This window comes from Salvelinus namaycush, unplaced genomic scaffold (genome assembly GCF_016432855.1).
Source record: "Salvelinus namaycush isolate Seneca unplaced genomic scaffold, SaNama_1.0 Scaffold155, whole genome shotgun sequence".
In the NCBI taxonomy this organism is placed as follows: Eukaryota; Metazoa; Chordata; class Actinopteri; order Salmoniformes; family Salmonidae; genus Salvelinus; species Salvelinus namaycush.
This window is the reverse complement of record NW_024058286.1, coordinates 153,267-177,500: the sequence shown is the minus strand read 5'-3', so window position 1 is coordinate 177,500 and position 24,234 is coordinate 153,267. Positions and strand designations below refer to the sequence as shown.

Here is a 24,234-nt window from a genome sequence, read left to right as displayed (position 1 = left end):
CAAATCCTCTCACACATTTCACTGCTATTCTGCTGCTGTTGTTCCAGACAATATGGAGTCCCACTGATGTGCTCTGTTTTACCATCTACTGCTGGATTGGTCAAGTTAGCCTGGAGTGATGTGCTCTGTTTCACCATCTACTGCTGGATTGGTCAAGTTAGCCTGGAGTGATGTGCTCTGTTTCACCATCTAGTGCTGGATTGGTCAAGTTAGCCTGGAGTGATGTGCTCTGTTTCACCATCTAGTGCTGGATTGGTCAAGTTAGCCTGGAGTGATGTGCTCTGTTTCACCATCTAGTGCTGGATTGGTCAAGTTAGCCTGGAGTGATGTGCTCTGTTTCACCATCTAGTGCTGGATTGGTCAAGTTAGCCTGGAGTGATGTGCTCTGTTTCACCATCTAGTGCTGGATTGGTCAAGTTAGCCTGGAGTGATGTGCTCTGTTTCACCATCTAGTGCTGGATTGGTCAAGTTAGCCTGGAGTGATGTGCTCTGTTTCACCATCTAGTGCTGGATTGGTCAAGTTAGCCTGGAGTGATGTGCTCTGTTTCACCATCTAGTGCTGGATTGGTCAAGTTAGCCTGGAGTGATGTGCTCTGTTTCCCCATCTAGTCCTGGATTGGTCAAGTTAGCCTGGAGTGATGTGCTCTGTTTCACCATCTAGTGCTGGATTGGTCAAGTTAGCCTGGAGTGATGTGCTCTGTTTCACCATCTAGTGCTGGATTGGTCAAGTTAGCCTGGAGTGATGTGCTCTGTTTTACCATCTAGTGCTGGATTGGTCAAGTTAGCCTGGAGTGATGTGCTCTGTTTCACCATCTAGTGCTGGATTGGTCAAGTTAGCCTGGAGTGATGTGCTCTGTTTCCCCATCTAGTGCTGGATTGGTCAAGTTAGCCTGGAGTGATGTGCTCTGTTTCCCCACTGTATCACTTGACAATATTATTTGCCTTCCAAGCTAGTCGTGGTCTGTGTCCCAATAATCTTTCCTTTCTCCTTCGAAAGGGTGCACTTGAGCACTTCCCTTAATGGATTTCAAAGGAAATTACTAGTACTGTAGGTCTACATGAGAACTCTGTCTAGCCCATGAATCAATAGGGAGTAGTGAACGAGTGCACACTTCATGACGAAGAGGGATTATTAGGACACGCTCATATCGTCTCTCCATCTGTTGTGAGGACAGACGTTGGGAGACGAGACGCAAGTACAGGGAGTGAACATTTAATAAACAACGGACATGAAACAGAACACGGACAGCGTCTGGACAGGGGGGACAAACTAAACGACAACAACGCTGACACGGGGAACAAACTGAGGAACAGACAGATATAGAGGGGGCAATCAGCAAAGGGAAGGAGTCCAGGTGAGTCCAATGAGCGCTGATGCGCGTAACGATGGTGACAGGTGTGAGTAATGCTGGGCAGCCTGTCTGCCTCGAGCGCCAGAGAGGGGGAGCGGCAGGCAGGCGTGACAAACTATTTTTGTACCTGGGAGTGAATGGTGATCGATGCATTTTCTACCTTGGTGATAAGATAAGATAGCAAGAGATGAAAGTAGATGTTGAAAACTGATTGAAGATTGTTGGTACATATTGGTTGGGGTGAGATAGGCCTTTATAGGTGTCACGGACGTAGTCGTGAACCCCCGATCTCCCACGGGAGATAACCAAAGTCTTGACCAATGAGAGCAAGAGGAAATGTCCTTATTTGGGCAGGGTTACCTCATAACCAGACCCTGAGGTTGACTCATGTCCGCTACATAGGCATACCTGGCCTGTAGGTCTACATCACCTTGTGAAATAATACAGGTATATTTCATATGACCTATAGTGAAACATTACACAATATACATTTATGGTGTCACATCTCTATCCTTACATTGCTATAATAAGCCCCTATAGCATTGCTATAATAAGCCCTGTCATGCTATAATAAGCCCTGTCATGCTATAATAAGCCCCTATAGCATTGCTATAATAAGCCATGTCATGCTATAATAAGCCCCTATAGCATTGCTATAATAAGCCCCTATAGCACTAATATAATAAGACCTGTCATAATATAATAAGCCCCTATAGCACTGCTATAATAAGCCCTGTCATGCTATAATAAGCCCTGCCATGCTATAATAAGCCCCTATAGCATTGCTATAATAAGCCCTGTCATGCTATAATAAGCCCCTATAGCATTAATATAATAAGCCCCTATAGCATTGCTATAATGAGCACTGTCATGCTATAATAAGCCCCTATAGCATTGCTATAATAAGCCCCTATAGCATTGCTATAATAAGCCCTGTCATGCTATAATAAGCCCCTATAGCATTGCTATAATAAGCCCGTATAGCATTGCTAAAATAAGCCCTGTCATGCTATAATAAGCCCTGTCATGCTATAATAAGCTCCTATAGCATTGCTATAATAAGCCCTGTCATGCTATAATAAGCCCCTATAGCATTGCTATAATAAGCCCTGTCATGCTATAATAAGCCCCTATAGCATTGCTATAATAAGCCCTGTCATGCTATAATAAGCCCCTATAGCATTGCTATAATAAGCCCTGTCATGCTATAATAATCCCCTATAGCATTGCTATAATAAGCCCTGTCATGCTATAATAAGCCCCTATAGCACTGCTATAATAAGCCCTGTCATGCTATAATAATCCCCTATGGCATTGCTATAATAAGCCCTGTCATGCTATAATAAGCCCCTATAGCATTGCTATAATAAACCCTGTCATGTTCAGGCTAAATTGTAACTTCAATCTTCTCTCATATTTCAGTAATGTTCTGTATCATGTTGATTAAACTGTGGAAACTTGTTTTTTGATAAAATAATTTTGACTTGACACAGATCTACCTCTTCCTCTCCATGACCCATCGCTGTGAAACTGACAGCACTTCTATAAATTCTATGGTCTTTTCTCATTTGGGCAAAAGTCAGTCCTCCGTCCTCTCTCCTCCGCCCTCTCTCCTCCGTCCTCCGTCCTCTCTCCTCCGTGACCCGGAAACCGATAAGTGGTCGAGTGGTGGAGGAGATGTCAGTTCATTAGTAGGTTGAACGGAAGACTTGTCCTCCCCTCCTCGACAGTCACCTTTCCCCCGAGGATAGTCATGTGTATCCTACCTGAGTCCTTCCAGAAAGAGTTTTGATATCTGCTCACACACCCTTTTAATCAGCTGTTGGGTCCGTCTGAGGAGAAAAGCATAGACGTTTAAAAACAGTAGGCTACTTATTGTTTTATCTAAATGTAAATGTATTTTATTTTTTATCACTTTATGCAGTTATTGTGGGATCCACCCCTGTAGACGTTATCTGCCTGACGACGCGCGAGTGGAGGGGTCTCATTTCATACAAGCTCGTTTTTGTTTCCTCTCCTCGATTTTTCAAAAGGAATGCCAGAGAGGATGTAGGAGTTGAGCAAATCAAATTGAGAAAAGACCTCTGACTTCCTGGTTAAATTCCCCAAAATTCTAAATAAAAATCTGGGTTAAAAATCTGACAGATTGATCATCTACAGCGTCAAATTCATTCCACTGAGGGCCAAATGTCTGCGGGTTTTTTGCTCCTTCCTTGCACTTGATTGAGATTACACACCACTGGGACTAGGACTACACACCACTAGGACTACACAACATTAGGACTAGGACTACACAACATTAGGACTAGGACTACACAACACTAGGACTGGGATTACACACCACTAGGACTGGGATTACACACCACTAGGACTAGGACTACACACCACTAGGACTGGGACTACACACCACTGGGACTAGGACTACACACCACTAGGACTACACAACATTAGGACTAGGAATACACAACACTAGGACTACACAACATTAGGACTACACACCAATAGGACTACACACCACTGGGACTAGGACTACACACCACTAGGACTACACAACATTAGGACTACACACCACTAGGACTACACACCACTGGGACTAGGACTACACACCACTAGGACTACACAACATTAGGACTAGGACTACACACCACTGGGACTAGGACTACACACCACTAGGACTACACAACATTAGGACTAGGACTACACACCACTAGGACTAGGACTACACACCACTAGGACTACACACCACTAGGACTAGGACTACACACCACTAGGACTAGGACTACACACCACTAGGACTACACAACATTAGGACTAGGACTACACACCACTAGGACTAGGACTACACACCACTAGGACTACACAACATTAGGACTAGGACTACACAACACTAGGACTGGGATTACACACCACTAGGACTGGGATTACACACCACTAGGACTGGGACTACACAACATTAGGACTACACAACATTAGGACTAGGACTACACACCACTAGGACTGGGATTACACACCACTAGGACTGGGACTACACACCACTAGGACTGGGACTACACACCACTAGGACTGGGACTACACACCACTAGGACTACACACCACTGGGACTGGGACTACACACCACTAGGATTACACACCACTAGGACTGGGATTACACACCACTAGGACTGGGACTACACACCACTAGGACTGGGATTACACACCACTAGGAATAGGATTACACACCACTAGGACTGGGACTAGACACCACTAGGACTGGGACTACACACCACTAGGACTGGGATTACACACCACTAGGAATAGGATTACACACCACTAGGACTGGGACTACACACCACTAGGACTGGGACTACACACCACTAGGACTAAATATAAATTGTTTTTAAACAGATTCGACATTGTTAAAGCATTCATTCGAAGAGTAAGAACAGCAAAACGCTGATAACTCGAACACGGGAAACTCAACAGAACCCAGAGTAAACACTCAGTTCGTCGGTTACATCTTAAGGAACCATTATTTTCAACATCAAAATCAGGGGAGAGCGCGAACGCAGTCCCCCACTACCATAAATTATGCAATCGAGATTTCCACATTTGAGAAATTCGCAGGGGTCAGCACAGCCGGAGTGCAATGGCTGAGCCTCGCCCTGGGTGAACCGCCTTCTTGATCACGGTGTCTCCCTTGCCAGGTAAGTATGAGTTGTACACGTTGGTAGAGGGCGACTCATTCCAGGACAAAGGTGTTTGACTCCAGGTTACCACTTCTACTACTGATAATATCACATCATATTGACCAGGGTTTAATGACATTTACGACTACAGTTGAGGACAAAGCGGAGGAAAAGCGATGCACTTTGTTTTACTATATTATATCACTGTCTGACTATTTTCCCATCATGCAACACGGTAGAAATTCTATACACATTGATTTTGCTGTCTAAATGTCCGTCTGATTACACACAAGTATGCGACGTACCAAAATGCTGAAATCACGTTGGTGCACACACAGCCAACCGAATGACACCAATTATTTCTTGTATCTGTAAATCGACAGTTGAAAGTCGTTTTAATATGCCTAAATTATTGTTGGCAAAATAATTTCCTGCAAATTCTCACTGCAAAAAAAACCTGTTGATTATGAGCAGCGTGCTGACGTGTGTGTGGCATGGTAATTTATTTTTTTTATTTCACCTTTATTTAACCAGGTAGGCTAGTTGAGAACAAGTTATCATTTACAACTGTGACCTGGCCAAGATGGAGCAAAGCAGTTCGACACATACAACAACACATGGAGTAAAACACAGTAGAAAAATAAGTCTATATACAATGTGAGCAAATGAGGTGAGATAAGGGAGGTAAAGGCAAAAAAAGGCCATGGTGGCGAAGTAAATACAATATAGCAAGTAAAACACTGGAATGGTAGATTTGCAGTGGAAGAACCCTGTTGATTATGAGCAGCGTGCTGAGTTGCTGTCACTCATTCAGAATACGCATTAGCGTTTCATCTTTGTTCCCTACCCTTGCCCCACTTGTGAGATATTATGGACCACGGAGTGAGGTGAGGGCACTTGGAGTGTGGTGTCAGGAAAACAACATCTCACTCAACGTCAACAAAACAAAAGGAGATGATCATGGACTTCAGGAAAGAGCAGAGGGAGCACCCCCCCTATCCACATCAACGTGACAGTAGTGGAGAAGGTGGAAAGTTTTAAGTTCCTCAGCGTACACATCACCGACAAACTGAAATCGTCCACCCACACAGACAGCGTTGTGAAGAACCTAAGGAGGCTGAAGATATTTGACTTGTCACCTAAAACCCTCACAAACTTTTACAGAGCATCCTGTCGGGCTGTATCACCACCTGGTACGGCAACTGCACCGCCCACAACCGCAAGGCTCTCCAGAGGGTGGTGCGGTCTGCACAACGCATCACCGGGGGCAAACTACCTGCCCTCCAGGACACCTACAGCACCCGATGTCACAGGAAGGCCCAGAAGATGATCAAGGACAACAACCACCCGAGCCACTGCCTGTTCACCCTGCTACCATCCAGAAGATGAGGTCAGTACAGGTGCATCAAAGCGGGGACCGAGAGACTGAAAAACAGCTTCTATCTCAAAGCCCTCAGACTGTTAAGCAGCAATCATTAACACAGAGAGGCTGCTGCCTATATACAGACTTGAAATCATTGGCCACTTTCATAAATGGATCACTAGTCACTTTAATAATGCCACTTTAATAATGTTTATCTTGCATTACTCATCTCATACTGTACTTTATACCATCTATTGCATCTTGCCTATGCCGTTCGGTCATCGCTCCACCATATATTTATATTTATATATTCTTATTCCATCCCTTTACTTAGATTTGTGTGTATTAGGTAGTTGTTGTGAAATTGTTAGATTACTTGTTAGATATTACTGCACTGTCGGAACTAGAAGCACAAGCATTACGCTACACTCGCAATAACATCTGCTACCCATGTGTATGTGACCAATAACATCTGCTACCCATGTGTATGTGACCAATAACATCTGCTACCCATGTGTATGTGACCAATAACATCTACTACCCATGTGTATGTGACCAATAACATCTGCTACCCATGTGTATGTGACCAATAACATCTGCTACCCATGTGTATGTGACAAAGACAATTTGATTTGAAGAGACTGCTGAGGGGAGAACGTCTCATAATAATGTCTGGAATTGAGTGAATGGAATGATGTTAATGAAATGTAAACTATGTGTTTGATGTTTATTTGACTATTTAATCTTCATTTAACTAGGAAAGTCAGTTTAGAAAAAATTATTATTTACAATGACAGACAACGCTAGGCCAATTGTGCACCGCCCTATGGGACTCCCGATCACTTCCGGTTATGATACAACCCGGGATCAAACCATGGTCTGTAGTGACACCTCCAGACCTCTGCACAACTCCATTTAATCAATTTCAACCATTACTATGACCTGTCCTCCCCAATTACGGAGCCACCGGTCGCCTGTGACGCTTGATAGCAAACGTCTTCGCCATGCGATTTATCATGGTAGCAGGCAGCAGTAATCTAAATTATAATCCTATGATCAGACCAGAAACATGCCAGGAAAAGAGAGAGGATGAAATGATGAAGCCAGCGGAGGAAGAAATCCAGCTTCACTCTATCCAATCAGAGCAGCAGGATCAACCTACAGCCCGCCCTTCTCTTTACAGACAGGCGAACTAGCCAGGTGATTTATTATTTATGACTGACTCAAAGACAGGACAGTATGGTTTAGAAACTCTGTGACTGACTGGTATGAGAAAGATTCTTGCTGGCACCCGGAAAAAAGTTTTATTCCGATCACAAATAATTACAAAAAAGACTTAGATCATAATCGTATCCAGAAAATTGCCCATATCAGTTACGATCCTCGTTTTGTCTGACTACTCCACACACCTCTAGTAGCTACAGTAACAGAGACGTTAATAATGAACACATTGTTCTATCTGTGGTAATAGGACGGGGGAGAAACGTTTTTCTTAACAGTAAGTGTTACACGTATTGATGCATGCAGGGAAATGTCTGTGGAATGGTAATGGATGACCAGGGAAATGTCTGTGGAATGGTAATGGTTGACCGGGGAAATGTCTGTACCATTGTAATGTTTGACCAGGGTAATGTCTGTGGCATTGTAATGTTTGACCAGGGTAATGTCTGTGGTATGGTAATGATCGACAAGAGAAATGCCTGTGGAAAGGTAATGGTTGACCAGGGCAATGTCTGTGGCATGGTTGACCAGGGAAATGTCTGTGGCATTGTAGAACGTTTTATTTGACCATTTAAAACACAAATACAACCACACTTACAATGACACAAAAATAAGTTTGAAAACGAAATGAGAGTTGGATACACTATACAAAGTTGATGAGCCTCGGTGATATAGACCGGTTCCATTTCAGACGATATGAAATCAAAGCAGACCTAGTTAACGTTCTAAATCTGTATTCTGGACATTTCCACTTTAGGAACAGGTTCATTATGTTACAATGAGCAGTAATCTATTGTTGTCAATAAATATTGCAAATCAGGTAAGAAGAAATTCTCATTTACATTTGGCCTACCCGGGCCAAACCCGGACGACGCTGGGCCAATTGTGCGCTGCCCTATGGGACACCGGATGTGATGCAGCCTGTTTATTGTGGCCTTGAATTACAAACTGTCCTATAAATGATTTAATTATCTAGCAAATAAAAGACCTCAATCCAGATTACGTCTGAGGGCGCAAAATGATCCACAAGTAGGCCTTTTCCTTGACATAATCACCAGTGGTACAATAACAGATCACACACATTGTGGTTTTCAGAAGACAAAATGTATCTCTGAGGCCTTGGTTGCCTTTTAAATAGAGCCTACATTCTATATAGCCATTCATCTGATACGAAAATGGAAACGTTGACAAATCTCCTTCTCAATAGGAAAGTCGAGTTAAGAACTCACAACAGTGTCAATCTGTTGATACTTTATTTATAACATGAAGATCAGGGGAGAGCGCGAACGCAGTCCCCCACTACCATAAATTATGCAATCGAGATTTCCACATTTGAGAAATTCGCAGGGGTCAGCACAGCCGGAGTGCAATGGCTGAGCCTCGCCCTGGGTGAACCGCCTTCTTAATCACGGTGTCTCCCTTGCCAGGTAAGTATGAGTTGTACACGTTGGTAGAGGAGGTCTGATTCCAGGACAAAGGTGTTTGACTCCAGGTTACCACTTCTACTTCTGATAATATCACATCATATCGACCAGGGTTTAATGACATTTACGAATACAGTTGCGCACAAAGCGGTGGAAAAGCGATGCACTTTGTTTTACTATATTATATCACTGTCTGACTATTTTCCCATCATGCAACAAGGTAGAAATTCTATACACATTGATTTTTTTTGTCTAAATGTCCGTCTGAATACACACAAGTAAGTGATGTCCCAAAATGCTGAAATCACGTTCGTGCACACACAGCCAACCGAATGACATCAACTATTTCTGGTGTTTTGTAGCGTTCCAGACGTTGTAGGAATAGTTTCATCCCGCTTGTTTTCTGCTCTCAGTAACATGTGATTCCACCATCGACCACAGGGAGGCAACGAACCCCAGACATGGAGGAGAAACAGTAGCCTAGTACTTCATCAACAACAAGACACTAGTAGCTACTAGGGGTGTGCTGACATGGCCATACTCGTATTTGTAATTGTATCTGTAAATCGACAGTTGATAGTCGTTTTAATATGCCTAAATTAATGTTGGCAAAATAACTTCCTGCAAGTTCTCACTGCAAAAAAAACCTGTTGATTATGAGCAGTGTGCTGAGTTGCTGTCACTCATTCAGAATACGCATTAGCGTTTCATCTTTGTTCCCTACCCTTGCCCCACTTGTGAGATATTAAGGACCACGGAGTGAGGTGAGGGCACTTGGAGTGTGGTGTCAGGAAAACAACATTTCACTCAACGTCAACAAAACAAAGGAGATGATCATGGACTTCAGGAAAGAGCAGAGGGAGCACCCCCCCCTCTATCCACATCGACGGGACAGTAGTGGAGAAGGTGGAAAGTTTTAAGTTCCTCAGCGTACACATCACCGACAAACTGAAATCGTCCACCCACACAGACAGCGTTGTGAAGAACCTCAGGAGGCTGAAGATATTTGACTTGTCACCTAAAACCCTCACAAACTTTTACAGAGCATCCTGTCGGGCTGTATCACCACCTGGTACGGCAACTGCACCGCCCACAACCGCAAGGCTCTCCAGAGGGTGGTGCGGTCTGCACAACGCATCACCGGGGGCAAACTACCTGCCCTCCAGGACACCTACAGCTCCCGATGTCACAGGAAGGCCCAGAAGATGATCAAGGACAACAACCACCCGAGCCACTGCCTGTTCACCCCGCTACCATCCAGATAGCGAGGTCAGTACAGGTGTATCAAAGCGGGGACCGAGAGACTGAAAAACAGCTTCTATCTCAAAGCCCTCAGACTGTTAAGCAGCCATCACTAACACAGAGAGGCTGCTGCCTATATACAGACTTGAAATCATTGGCCACTTTCATAAATGGATCACTAGTCACTTTAATAATGCCACTTTAATAATGTTTATCTTGCATTACTCATCTCATACTGTACTTTATACCATCTATTGCATCTTGCCTATGCCGTTCGGTCATCGCTCCACCATATATTTATATTTATATATTCTTATTCCATCCCTTTACTTAGATTTGTGTGTATTAGGTAGTTGTTGTGAAATTGTTAGATTACTTGTTAGATATTACTGCACTGTCGGAACTAGAAGCACAAGCATTACGCTACACTCGCAATAACATCTGCTACCCATGTGTATGTGACCAATAACATCTGCTACCCATGTGTATGTGACCAATAACATCTGCTAACCATGTGTATGTGACCAATAACATCTGCTACCCGTGTGTATGTGACCAATAACATCTGCTACCCATGTGTATGTGACCAATAACATCTGCTACCCATGTGTATGTACCCAATAACATCTGCTACCCATGTGTATGTGACCAATAACATCTGCTACCCATGTATATGTGACCAATAACATCTACTACCCATGTGTATGTGACCAATAACATCTACTACCCATGTGTATGTGACAAAGACAATTTGATTTGATTTGAAGAGACTGCTGAGGGGAGAACGTCTCATAATAATGTCTGGAATGGAATGATGTTAATGAAATGTAAACAATGTGTTTGATGTTTATTTGACTATTTAATCTTCATTTAACTAGGAAAGTCAGTTAAGAACAAATTATTATTTACAATGACGGACGACGCTAGGCCAATTGTGCGCCGCCCTATGGGACTCCCGATCACTTCCGGTTGTGATACAACCCGGGATCGAACCAGGGTCTGTAGTGACACCACTAGACCTCTGCGCCACTCCATTTAATCAATTTCAACCATTACTATGACCTGTCCTCCCTAATTACGGTACCACCGGTCGTCTGTGACGCTTGATAGCAAATGTCTTCGCCATGCAATTTATCATGGTAGCAGGCAGCAGTAATCTAAATTATAATCCTATGATCAGACCAGAAACATGCCAGGAAAAGAGAGAGGATGAAATGATGAAGCCAGCGGAGGAAGAAATCCAGCTTCACTCTATCCAATCAGAGCAGCAGGATCAACCTACAGCCCGCCCTTCTCTTTACAGACAGGCGAACTAGCCAGGTGATTTTTTATTTATGACTGACTCAAAGACAGGACAGTGTGGTTTAGAAACTCTGTGACTGACTGGTATGAGAAAGATTCTTGCTGGCACCCGGAAAAAAGTTTTATTCCGATCACAAATAATTACAAAAAAGACTTAGATCATAATCGTATCCAGAAAATTGCCCATAACAGTTACGATCCTCGTTTTGTCTGACTACTCCACACACCTCTAGTAGCTACAGTAACAGAGACGTTAATAATGAACACATTGTTCTATCTGTGGTAATAGGACGGGGGAGAAACGTTTTTCTTAACAGTAAGTGTTACAAGTATTGATGCATGCAGGGAAATGTCTGTGGAATGGTAATGGATGACCAGGGAAATGTCTGTGGAATGGTAATGGTTGACCGGGGAAATGTCTGTACCATTGTAATGTTTGACCAGGGTAATGTCTGTGGCATTGTAATGTTTGACCAGGGTAATGTCTGTGGTATGGTAATGATCGACAAGAGAAATGCCTGTGGAAAGGTAATGGTTGACCAGGGCAATGTCTGTGGCATGGTTGACCAGGGAAATGTCTGTGGCATTGTAGAACGTTTTATTTGACCATTTAAAACACAAATACAACCACACTTACAATGACACAAAAATAAGTTTGAAAACGAAATGAGAGTTGGATACACTATACAAAGTTGATGAGCCTCGGTGATATAGACCGGTTCCATTTCAGACGATATGAAATCAAAGCAGACCTAGTTAACGTTCTAAATCTGTATTCTGGACATTTCAACTTTAGGAACAGGTTCATTATGTTACAATGAGCAGTAATCTATTGTTGTCAATAAATATTGCAAATCAGGTAAGAAGAAATTCTCATTTACATTTGGCCTACCCGGGCCAAACCCGGACGACGCTGGGCCAATTGTGCGCCGCCCTATGGGACACCGGATGTGATGCAGCCTGTTTATTGTGGCCTTGAATTACAAACTGTCCTATAAATGATTTAATTATCTAGCAAATAAAAGACCTCAATCCAGATTACGTCTGAGGGCGCAAAATGATCCACAAGTAGGCCTTTTCCTTGACATAATCACCAGTGGTACAATAACAGATCACACACATTGTGGTTTTCAGAAGACAAAATGTATCTCTGAGGCCTTGGTTGCCTTTTAAATAGAGCCTACATTCTATATAGCCATTCATCTGATACGAAAATGGAAACGTTGACAAATCTCCTTCTCAATAGGAAAGTCGAGTTAAGAACTCACAACAGTTTCAATCTGTTGATACTTTATTTATAACATGAAGATCAGGGGAGAGCGCGAACGCAGTCCCCCACTACCATAAATTATGCAATCGAGATTTCCACATTTGAGAAATTCGCAGGGGTCAGCACAGCCGGAGTGCAATGGCTGAGCCTCGCCCTGGGTGAACCGCCTTCTTGATCACGGTGTCTCCCTTGCCAGGTAAGTATGAGTTGTACACGTTGGTAGAGGAGGTCTGATTCCAGGACAAAGGTGTTTGACTCCAGGTTACCACTTCTACTTCTGATAATATCACATCATATCGACCAGGGTTTAATGACATTTACGAATACAGTTGCGCACAAAGCGGTGGAAAAGCGATGCACTTTGTTTTACTATATTATATCACTGTCTGACTATTTTCCCATCATGCAACAAGGTAGAAATTCTATACACATTGATTTTTTTTGTCTAAATGTCCGTCTGAATACACACAAGTAAGTGATGTCCCAAAATGCTGAAATCACGTTCGTGCACACACAGCCAACCGAATGACATCAACTATTTCTGGTGTTTTGTAGCGTTCCAGACGTTGTAGGAATAGTTTCATCCCGCTTGTTTTCTGCTCTCAGTAACATGTGATTCCACCATCGACCACAGGGAGGCAACGAACCCCAGACATGGAGGAGAAACAGTAGCCTAGTACTTCATCAACAACAAGACACTAGTAGCTACTAGGGGTGTGCTGACATGGCCATACTCGTATTTGTAATTGTATCTGTAAATCGACAGTTGATAGTCGTTTTAATATGCCTAAATTAATGTTGGCAAAATAACTTCCTGCAAGTTCTCACTGCAAAAAAAACCTGTTGATTATGAGCAGTGTGCTGAGTTGCTGTCACTCATTCAGAATACGCATTAGCGTTTCATCTTTGTTCCCTACCCTTGCCCCACTTGTGAGATATTAAGGACCACGGAGTGAGGTGAGGGCACTTGGAGTGTGGTGTCAGGAAAACAACATTTCACTCAACGTCAACAAAACAAAGGAGATGATCATGGACTTCAGGAAAGAGCAGAGGGAGCACCCCCCCTCTATCCACATCGACGGGACAGTAGTGGAGAAGGTGGAAAGTTTTAAGTTCCTCAGCGTACACATCACCGACAAACTGAAATCGTCCACCCACACAGACAGCGTTGTGAAGAACCTCAGGAGGCTGAAGATATTTGACTTGTCACCTAAAACCCTCACAAACTTTTACAGAGCATCCTGTCGGGCTGTATCACCACCTGGTACGGCAACTGCACCGCCCACAACCGCAAGGCTCTCCAGAGGGTGGTGCGGTCTGCACAACGCATCACCGGGGGCAAACTACCTGCCCTCCAGGACACCTACAGCTCCCGATGTCACAGGAAGGCCCAGAAGATGATCAAGGACAACAACCACCCGAGCCACTGCCTGTTCACCCCGCTACCATCCAGATAGCGAGGTCAGTACAGGTGTATCAAAGCGGGGACCGAGAGACTGAAAAACAGCTTCTATCTCAAAGCCCTCAGACTGTTAAGCAGCCATCACTAACACAGAGAGGCTGCTGCCTATATACAGACTTGAAATCATTGGCCACTTTCATAAATGGATCACTAGTCACTTTAATAATGCCACTTTAATAATGTTTATCTTGCATTACTCATCTCATACTGTACTTTATACCATCTATTGCATCTTGCCTATGCCGTTCGGTCATCGCTCCACCATATATTTATATTTATATATTCTTATTCCATCCCTTTACTTAGATTTGTGTGTATTAGGTAGTTGTTGTGAAATTGTTAGATTACTTGTTAGATATTACTGCACTGTCGGAACTAGAAGCACAAGCATTACGCTACACTCGCAATAACATCTGCTACCCATGTGTATGTGACCAATAACATCTGCTACCCATGTGTATGTGACCAATAACATCTGCTAACCATGTGTATGTGACCAATAACATCTGCTACCCGTGTGTATGTGACCAATAACATCTGCTACCCATGTGTATGTGACCAATAACATCTGCTACCCATGTGTATGTACCCAATAACATCTGCTACCCATGTGTATGTGACCAATAACATCTGCTACCCATGTATATGTGACCAATAACATCTACTACCCATGTGTATGTGACCAATAACATCTACTACCCATGTGTATGTGACAAAGACAATTTGATTTGATTTGAAGAGACTGCTGAGGGGAGAACGTCTCATAATAATGTCTGGAATGGAATGATGTTAATGAAATGTAAACAATGTGTTTGATGTTTATTTGACTATTTAATCTTCATTTAACTAGGAAAGTCAGTTAAGAACAAATTATTATTTACAATGACGGACGACGCTAGGCCAATTGTGCGCCGCCCTATGGGACTCCCGATCACTTCCGGTTGTGATACAACCCGGGATCGAACCAGGGTCTGTAGTGACACCACTAGACCTCTGCGCCACTCCATTTAATCAATTTCAACCATTACTATGACCTGTCCTCCCTAATTACGGTACCACCGGTCGTCTGTGACGCTTGATAGCAAATGTCTTCGCCATGCAATTTATCATGGTAGCAGGCAGCAGTAATCTAAATTATAATCCTATGATCAGACCAGAAACATGCCAGGAAAAGAGAGAGGATGAAATGATGAAGCCAGCGGAGGAAGAAATCCAGCTTCACTCTATCCAATCAGAGCAGCAGGATCAACCTACAGCCCGCCCTTCTCTTTACAGACAGGCGAACTAGCCAGGTGATTTTTTATTTATGACTGACTCAAAGACAGGACAGTGTGGTTTAGAAACTCTGTGACTGACTGGTATGAGAAAGATTCTTGCTGGCACCCGGAAAAAAGTTTTATTCCGATCACAAATAATTACAAAAAAGACTTAGATCATAATCGTATCCAGAAAATTGCCCATAACAGTTACGATCCTCGTTTTGTCTGACTACTCCACACACCTCTAGTAGCTACAGTAACAGAGACGTTAATAATGAACACATTGTTCTATCTGTGGTAATAGGACGGGGGAGAAACGTTTTTCTTAACAGTAAGTGTTACAAGTATTGATGCATGCAGGGAAATGTCTGTGGAATGGTAATGGATGACCAGGGAAATGTCTGTGGAATGGTAATGGTTGACCGGGGAAATGTCTGTACCATTGTAATGTTTGACCAGGGTAATGTCTGTGGCATTGTAATGTTTGACCAGGGTAATGTCTGTGGTATGGTAATGATCGACAAGAGAAATGCCTGTGGAAAGGTAATGGTTGACCAGGGCAATGTCTGTGGCATGGTTGACCAGGGAAATGTCTGTGGCATTGTAGAACGTTTTATTTGACCATTTAAAACACAAATACAACCACACTTACAATGACACAAAAATAAGTTTGAAAACGAAATGAGAGTTGGATACACTATACAAAGTTGATGAGCCTCGGTGATATAGACCGGTTCCATTTCAGACGATATGAAATCAAAGCAGACCTAGTTAACGTTCTAAATCTGTATTCTGGACATTTCAACTTTAGGAACAGGTTCATTATGTTACAATGAGCAGTAATCTATTGTTGTCAATAAATATTGCAAATCAGGTAAGAAGAAATTCTCATTTACATTTGGCCTACCCGGGCCAAACCCGGACGACGCTGGGCCAATTGTGCGCCGCCCTATGGGACACCGGATGTGATGCAGCCTGTTTATTGTGGCCTTGAATTACAAACTGTCCTATAAATGATTTAATTATCTAGCAAATAAAAGACCTCAATCCAGATTACGTCTGAGGGCGCAAAATGATCCACAAGTAGGCCTTTTCCTTGACATAATCACCAGTGGTACAATAACAGATCACACACATTGTGGTTTTCAGAAGACAAAATGTATCTCTGAGGCCTTGGTTGCCTTTTAAATAGAGCCTACATTCTATATAGCCATTCATCTGATACGAAAATGGAAACGTTGACAAATCTCCTTCTCAATAGGAAAGTCGAGTTAAGAACTCACAACAGTGTCAATCTGTTGATACTTTATTTATAACATGAAGATCAGGGGAGAGCGCGAACGCAGTCCCCCACTACCATAAATTATGCAATCGAGATTTCCACATTTGAGAAATTCGCAGGGGTCAGCACAGCCGGAGTGCAATGGCTGAGCCTCGCCCTGGGTGAACCGCCTTCTTGATCACGGTGTCTCCCTTGCCAGGTAAGTATGAGTTGTACACGTTGGTAGAGGAGGTCTGATTCCAGGACAAAGGTGTTTGACTCCAGGTTACCACTTCTACTTCTGATAATATCACATCATATCGACCAGGGTTTAATGACATTTACGAATACAGTTGCGCACAAAGCGGTGGAAAAGCGATGCACTTTGTTTTACTATATTATATCACTGTCTGACTATTTTCCCATCATGCAACAAGGTAGAAATTCTATACACATTGATTTTTTTTGTCTAAATGTCCGTCTGAATACACACAAGTAAGTGATGTCCCAAAATGCTGAAATCACGTTCGTGCACACACAGCCAACCGAATGACATCAACTATTTCTGGTGTTTTGTAGCGTTCCTGACGTTGTAGGAATAGTTTCATCCCGCTTGTTTTCTGCTCTCAGTAACATGTGATTCCACCATCGACCACAGGGAGGCAACGAACCCCAGACATGGAGGAGAAACAGTAGCCTAGTACTTCATCAACAACAAGACACTAGTAGCTACTAGGGGTGTGCTGACATGGCCATACTCGTATTTGTAATTGTATCTGTAAATCGACAGTTGATAGTCGTTTTAATATGCCTAAATTAATGTTGGCAAAATAACTTCCTGCAAGTTCTCACTGCAAAAAAAACCTGTTGATTATGAGCAGTGTGCTGAGTTGCTGTCACTCATTCAGAATACGCATTAGCGTTTCATCTTTGTTCCCTACCCTTGCCCCACTTGTGAGATATTAAGGACCACGGAGTGAGGTGAGGGCACTTGGAGTGTGGTGTCAGGAAAACAACATTTCACTCAACGTCAACAAAACAAAGGAGATGATCATGGACTTCAGGAAAGAGCAGAGGGAGCACCCCCCCTCTATCCACATCGACGGGACAGTAGTGGAGAAGGTGGAAAGTTTTAAGTTCCTCAGCGTACACATCACCGACAAACTGAAATCGTCCACCCACACAGACAGCGTTGTGAAGAACCTCAGGAGGCTGAAGATATTTGACTTGTCACCTAAAACCCTCACAAACTTTTACAGAGCATCCTGTCGGGCTGTATCACCACCTGGTACGGCAACTGCACCGCCCACAACCGCAAGGCTCTCCAGAGGGTGGTGCGGTCTGCACAACGCATCACCGGGGGCAAACTACCTGCCCTCCAGGACACCTACAGCTCCCGATGTCACAGGAAGGCCCAGAAGATGATCAAGGACAACAACCACCCGAGCCACTGCCTGTTCACCCCGCTACCATCCAGATAGCGAGGTCAGTACAGGTGTATCAAAGCGGGGACCGAGAGACTGAAAAACAGCTTCTATCTCAAAGCCCTCAGACTGTTAAGCAGCCATCACTAACACAGAGAGGCTGCTGCCTATATACAGACTTGAAATCATTGGCCACTTTCATAAATGGATCACTAGTCACTTTAATAATGCCACTTTAATAATGTTTATCTTGCATTACTCATCTCATACTGTACTTTATACCATCTATTGCATCTTGCCTATGCCGTTCGGTCATCGCTCCACCATATATTTATATTTATATATTCTTATTCCATCCCTTTACTTAGATTTGTGTGTATTAGGTAGTTGTTGTGAAATTGTTAGATTACTTGTTAGATATTACTGCACTGTCGGAACTAGAAGCACAAGCATTACGCTACACTCGCAATAACATCTGCTACCCATGTGTATGTGACCAATAACATCTGCTACCCATGTGTATGTGACCAATAACATCTGCTAACCATGTGTATGTGACCAATAACATCTGCTACCCGTGTGTATGTGACCAATAACATCTGCTACCCATGTGTATGTGACCAATAACATCTGCTACCCATGTGTATGTACCCAATAACATCTGCTACCCATGTGTATGTGACCAATAACATCTGCTACCCATGTATATGTGACCAATAACATCTACTACCCATGTGTATGTGACCAATAACATCTACTACCCATGTGTATGTGACAAAGACAATTTGATTTGATTTGAAGAGACTGCTGAGGGGAGAACGTCTCATAATAATGTCTGGAATGGAATGATGTTAATGAAATGTAAACAATGTGTTTGATGTTTATTTGACTATTTAATCTTCATTTAACTAGGAAAGTCAGTTAAGAACAAATTATTATTTACAATGACGGACGACGCTAGGCCAATTGTGCGCCGCCCTATGGGACTCCCGATCACTTCCGGTTGTGATACAACCCGGGATCGAACCAGGGTCTGTAGTGACACCACTAGACCTCTGCGCCACTCCATTTAATCAATTTCAACCATTACTATGACCTGTCCTCCCTAATTACGGTACCACCGGTCGTCTGTGACGCTTGATAGCAAATGTCTTCGCCATGCAATTTATCATGGTAGCAGGCAGCAGTAATCTAAATTATAATCCTATGATCAGACCAGAAACATGCCAGGAAAAGAGAGAGGATGAAATGATGAAGCCAGCGGAGGAAGAAATCCAGCTTCACTCTATCCAATCAGAGCAGCAGGATCAACCTACAGCCCGCCCTTCTCTTTACAGACAGGCGAACTAGCCAGGTGATTTTTTATTTATGACTGACTCAAAGACAGGACAGTGTGGTTTAGAAACTCTGTGACTGACTGGTATGAGAAAGATTCTTGCTGGCACCCGGAAAAAAGTTTTATTCCGATCACAAATAATTACAAAAAAGACTTAGATCATAATCGTATCCAGAAAATTGCCCATAACAGTTACGATCCTCGTTTTGTCTGACTACTCCACACACCTCTAGTAGCTACAGTAACAGAGACGTTAATAATGAACACATTGTTCTATCTGTGGTAATAGGACGGGGGAGAAACGTTTTTCTTAACAGTAAGTGTTACAAGTATTGATGCATGCAGGGAAATGTCTGTGGAATGGTAATGGATGACCAGGGAAATGTCTGTGGAATGGTAATGGTTGACCGGGGAAATGTCTGTACCATTGTAATGTTTGACCAGGGTAATGTCTGTGGCATTGTAATGTTTGACCAGGGTAATGTCTGTGGTATGGTAATGATCGACAAGAGAAATGCCTGTGGAAAGGTAATGGTTGACCAGGGCAATGTCTGTGGCATGGTTGACCAGGGAAATGTCTGTGGCATTGTAGAACGTTTTATTTGACCATTTAAAACACAAATACAACCACACTTACAATGACACAAAAATAAGTTTGAAAACGAAATGAGAGTTGGATACACTATACAAAGTTGATGAGCCTCGGTGATATAGACCGGTTCCATTTCAGACGATATGAAATCAAAGCAGACCTAGTTAACGTTCTAAATCTGTATTCTGGACATTTCAACTTTAGGAACAGGTTCATTATGTTACAATGAGCAGTAATCTATTGTTGTCAATAAATATTGCAAATCAGGTAAGAAGAAATTCTCATTTACATTTGGCCTACCCGGGCCAAACCCGGACGACGCTGGGCCAATTGTGCGCCGCCCTATGGGACACCGGATGTGATGCAGCCTGTTTATTGTGGCCTTGAATTACAAACTGTCCTATAAATGATTTAATTATCTAGCAAATAAAAGACCTCAATCCAGATTACGTCTGAGGGCGCAAAATGATCCACAAGTAGGCCTTTTCCTTGACATAATCACCAGTGGTACAATAACAGATCACACACATTGTGGTTTTCAGAAGACAAAATGTATCTCTGAGGCCTTGGTTGCCTTTTAAATAGAGCCTACATTCTATATAGCCATTCATCTGATACGAAAATGGAAACGTTGACAAATCTCCTTCTCAATAGGAAAGTCGAGTTAAGAACTCACAACAGTGTCAATCTGTTGATACTTTATTTATAACATGAAGATCAGGGGAGAGCGCGAACGCAGTCCCCCACTACCATAAATTATGCAATCGAGATTTCCACATTTGAGAAATTCGCAGGGGTCAGCACAGCCGGAGTGCAATGGCTGAGCCTCGCCCTGGGTGAACCGCCTTCTTGATCACGGTGTCTCCCTTGCCAGGTAAGTATGAGTTGTACACGTTGGTAGAGGAGGTCTGATTCCAGGACAAAGGTGTTTGACTCCAGGTTACCACTTCTACTTCTGATAATATCACATCATATCGACCAGGGTTTAATGACATTTACGAATACAGTTGCGCACAAAGCGGTGGAAAAGCGATGCACTTTGTTTTACTATATTATATCACTGTCTGACTATTTTCCCATCATGCAACAAGGTAGAAATTCTATACACATTGATTTTTTTTGTCTAAATGTCCGTCTGAATACACACAAGTAAGTGATGTCCCAAAATGCTGAAATCACGTTCGTGCACACACAGCCAACCGAATGACATCAACTATTTCTGGTGTTTTGTAGCGTTCCTGACGTTGTAGGAATAGTTTCATCCCGCTTGTTTTCTGCTCTCAGTAACATGTGATTCCACCATCGACCACAGGGAGGCAACGAACCCCAGACATGGAGGAGAAACAGTAGCCTAGTACTTCATCAACAACAAGACACTAGTAGCTACTAGGGGTGTGCTGACATGGCCATACTCGTATTTGTAATTGTATCTGTAAATCGACAGTTGATAGTCGTTTTAATATGCCTAAATTAATGTTGGCAAAATAACTTCCTGCAAGTTCTCACTGCAAAAAAAACCTGTTGATTATGAGCAGTGTGCTGAGTTGCTGTCACTCATTCAGAATACGCATTAGCGTTTCATCTTTGTTCCCTACCCTTGCCCCACTTGTGAGATATTAAGGACCACGGAGTGAGGTGAGGGCACTTGGAGTGTGGTGTCAGGAAAACAACATTTCACTCAACGTCAACAAAACAAAGGAGATGATCATGGACTTCAGGAAAGAGCAGAGGGAGCACCCCCCCTCTATCCACATCGACGGGACAGTAGTGGAGAAGGTGGAAAGTTTTAAGTTCCTCAGCGTACACATCACCGACAAACTGAAATCGTCCACCCACACAGACAGCGTTGTGAAGAACCTCAGGAGGCTGAAGATATTTGACTTGTCACCTAAAACCCTCACAAACTTTTACAGAGCATCCTGTCGGGCTGTATCACCACCTGGTACGGCAACTGCACCGCCCACAACCGCAAGGCTCTCCAGAGGGTGGTGCGGTCTGCACAACGCATCACCGGGGGCAAACTACCTGCCCTCCAGGACACCTACAGCTCCCGATGTCACAGGAAGGCCCAGAAGATGATCAAGGACAACAACCACCCGAGCCACTGCCTGTTCACCCCGCTACCATCCAGATAGCGAGGTCAGTACAGGTGTATCAAAGCGGGGACCGAGAGACTGAAAAACAGCTTCTATCTCAAAGCCCTCAGACTGTTAAGCAGCCATCACTAACACAGAGAGGCTGCTGCCTATATACAGACTTGAAATCATTGGCCACTTTCATAAATGGATCACTAGTCACTTTAATAATGCCACTTTAATAATGTTTATCTTGCATTACTCATCTCATACTGTACTTTATACCATCTATTGCATCTTGCCTATGCCGTTCGGTCATCGCTCCACCATATATTTATATTTATATATTCTTATTCCATCCCTTTACTTAGATTTGTGTGTATTAGGTAGTTGTTGTGAAATTGTTAGATTACTTGTTAGATATTACTGCACTGTCGGAACTAGAAGCACAAGCATTACGCTACACTCGCAATAACATCTGCTACCCATGTGTATGTGACCAATAACATCTGCTACCCATGTGTATGTGACCAATAACATCTGCTAACCATGTGTATGTGACCAATAACATCTGCTACCCGTGTGTATGTGACCAATAACATCTGCTACCCATGTGTATGTGACCAATAACATCTGCTACCCATGTGTATGTACCCAATAACATCTGCTACCCATGTGTATGTGACCAATAACATCTGCTACCCATGTATATGTGACCAATAACATCTACTACCCATGTGTATGTGACCAATAACATCTACTACCCATGTGTATGTGACAAAGACAATTTGATTTGATTTGAAGAGACTGCTGAGGGGAGAACGTCTCATAATAATGTCTGGAATGGAATGATGTTAATGAAATGTAAACAATGTGTTTGATGTTTATTTGACTATTTAATCTTCATTTAACTAGGAAAGTCAGTTAAGAACAAATTATTATTTACAATGACGGACGACGCTAGGCCAATTGTGCGCCGCCCTATGGGACTCCCGATCACTTCCGGTTGTGATACAACCCGGGATCGAACCAGGGTCTGTAGTGACACCACTAGACCTCTGCGCCACTCCATTTAATCAATTTCAACCATTACTATGACCTGTCCTCCACTGCACTTTGTTTTACTATATTATATCACTGTCTGACTATTTTCCCATCATGCAACAAGGTAGAAATTCTATACACATTGATTTTTTTTGTCTAAATGTCCGTCTGAATACACACAAGTAAGTGATGTACCAAAATGCTGAAATCACGTTCGTGCACACACAGCCAACCGAATGACACCAACTATTTCTGGTGTTTTGTAGCGTTCCAGACATTGTAGGAATAGTTTCATCCCGCTTGTTTTCTGCTCCCCGTAACATGTGATTCCACCATCGACCACAGGGAGGCAACGAACCCCAGACATGGAGGAGAAACAGTAGCCTAGTACTTCATCAACAACAAGACACTAGTAGCTACTAGGGGTGTGCTGACATGGCCATACTCGTATTTGTAATTGTATCTGTAAATCGACAGTTGATAGTCGTTTTAATATGCCTATGCCGTTCGGTCATCGCTCCACCATATATTTATATTTATATATTCTTATTCCATCCCTTTACTTAGATTTGTGTGTATTAGGTAGTTGTTGTGAAATTGTTAGATTACTTGTTAGATATTACTGCACTGTCGGAACTAGAAGCACAAGCATTACGCTACACTCGCAATAACATCTGCTACCCATGTGTATGTGACCAATAACATCTGCTACCCATGTGTATGTGACCAATAACATCTGCTAACCATGTGTATGTGACCAATAACATCTGCTACCCATGTGTATGTGACCAATAACATCTGCTACCCATGTGTATGTGACCAATAACATCTGCTACCCATGTGTATGTGACCAATAACATCTGCTACCCATGTGTATGTGACCAATAACATCTGCTACCCATGTGTATGTGACCAATAACATCTGCTACCCATGTGTATGTA

At 43.0% G+C, this 24,234-nt stretch overlaps 5 non-coding genes across 5 annotated transcripts; all 5 read right to left on the bottom strand.

Moving 5' to 3' along the window:
- Positions 1 to 4,879: 4,879 nt before the first annotated feature.
- Positions 4,880 to 5,043, bottom strand: LOC120037037. The gene has a single exon (XR_005474736.1). It is a non-coding gene; the product is annotated as a U1 spliceosomal RNA (small nuclear RNA).
- Positions 5,044 to 8,872: 3,829 nt separating this feature from the next.
- On the bottom strand, positions 8,873 to 9,036 carry LOC120037040. The gene has a single exon (XR_005474739.1). It is a non-coding gene; the product is annotated as a U1 spliceosomal RNA (small nuclear RNA).
- Positions 9,037 to 12,879: 3,843 nt separating this feature from the next.
- Positions 12,880 to 13,043, bottom strand: LOC120037044. The gene has a single exon (XR_005474743.1). It is a non-coding gene; the product is annotated as a U1 spliceosomal RNA (small nuclear RNA).
- Positions 13,044 to 16,885: 3,842 nt separating this feature from the next.
- On the bottom strand, positions 16,886 to 17,049 carry LOC120037043. Its single transcript, XR_005474742.1, has one exon. It is a non-coding gene; the product is annotated as a U1 spliceosomal RNA (small nuclear RNA).
- Positions 17,050 to 20,891: 3,842 nt separating this feature from the next.
- LOC120037042 lies at positions 20,892 to 21,055 on the bottom strand. The gene has a single exon (XR_005474741.1). It is a non-coding gene; the product is annotated as a U1 spliceosomal RNA (small nuclear RNA).
- Between the last annotated feature and the right edge of the window lie 3,179 nt (positions 21,056 to 24,234).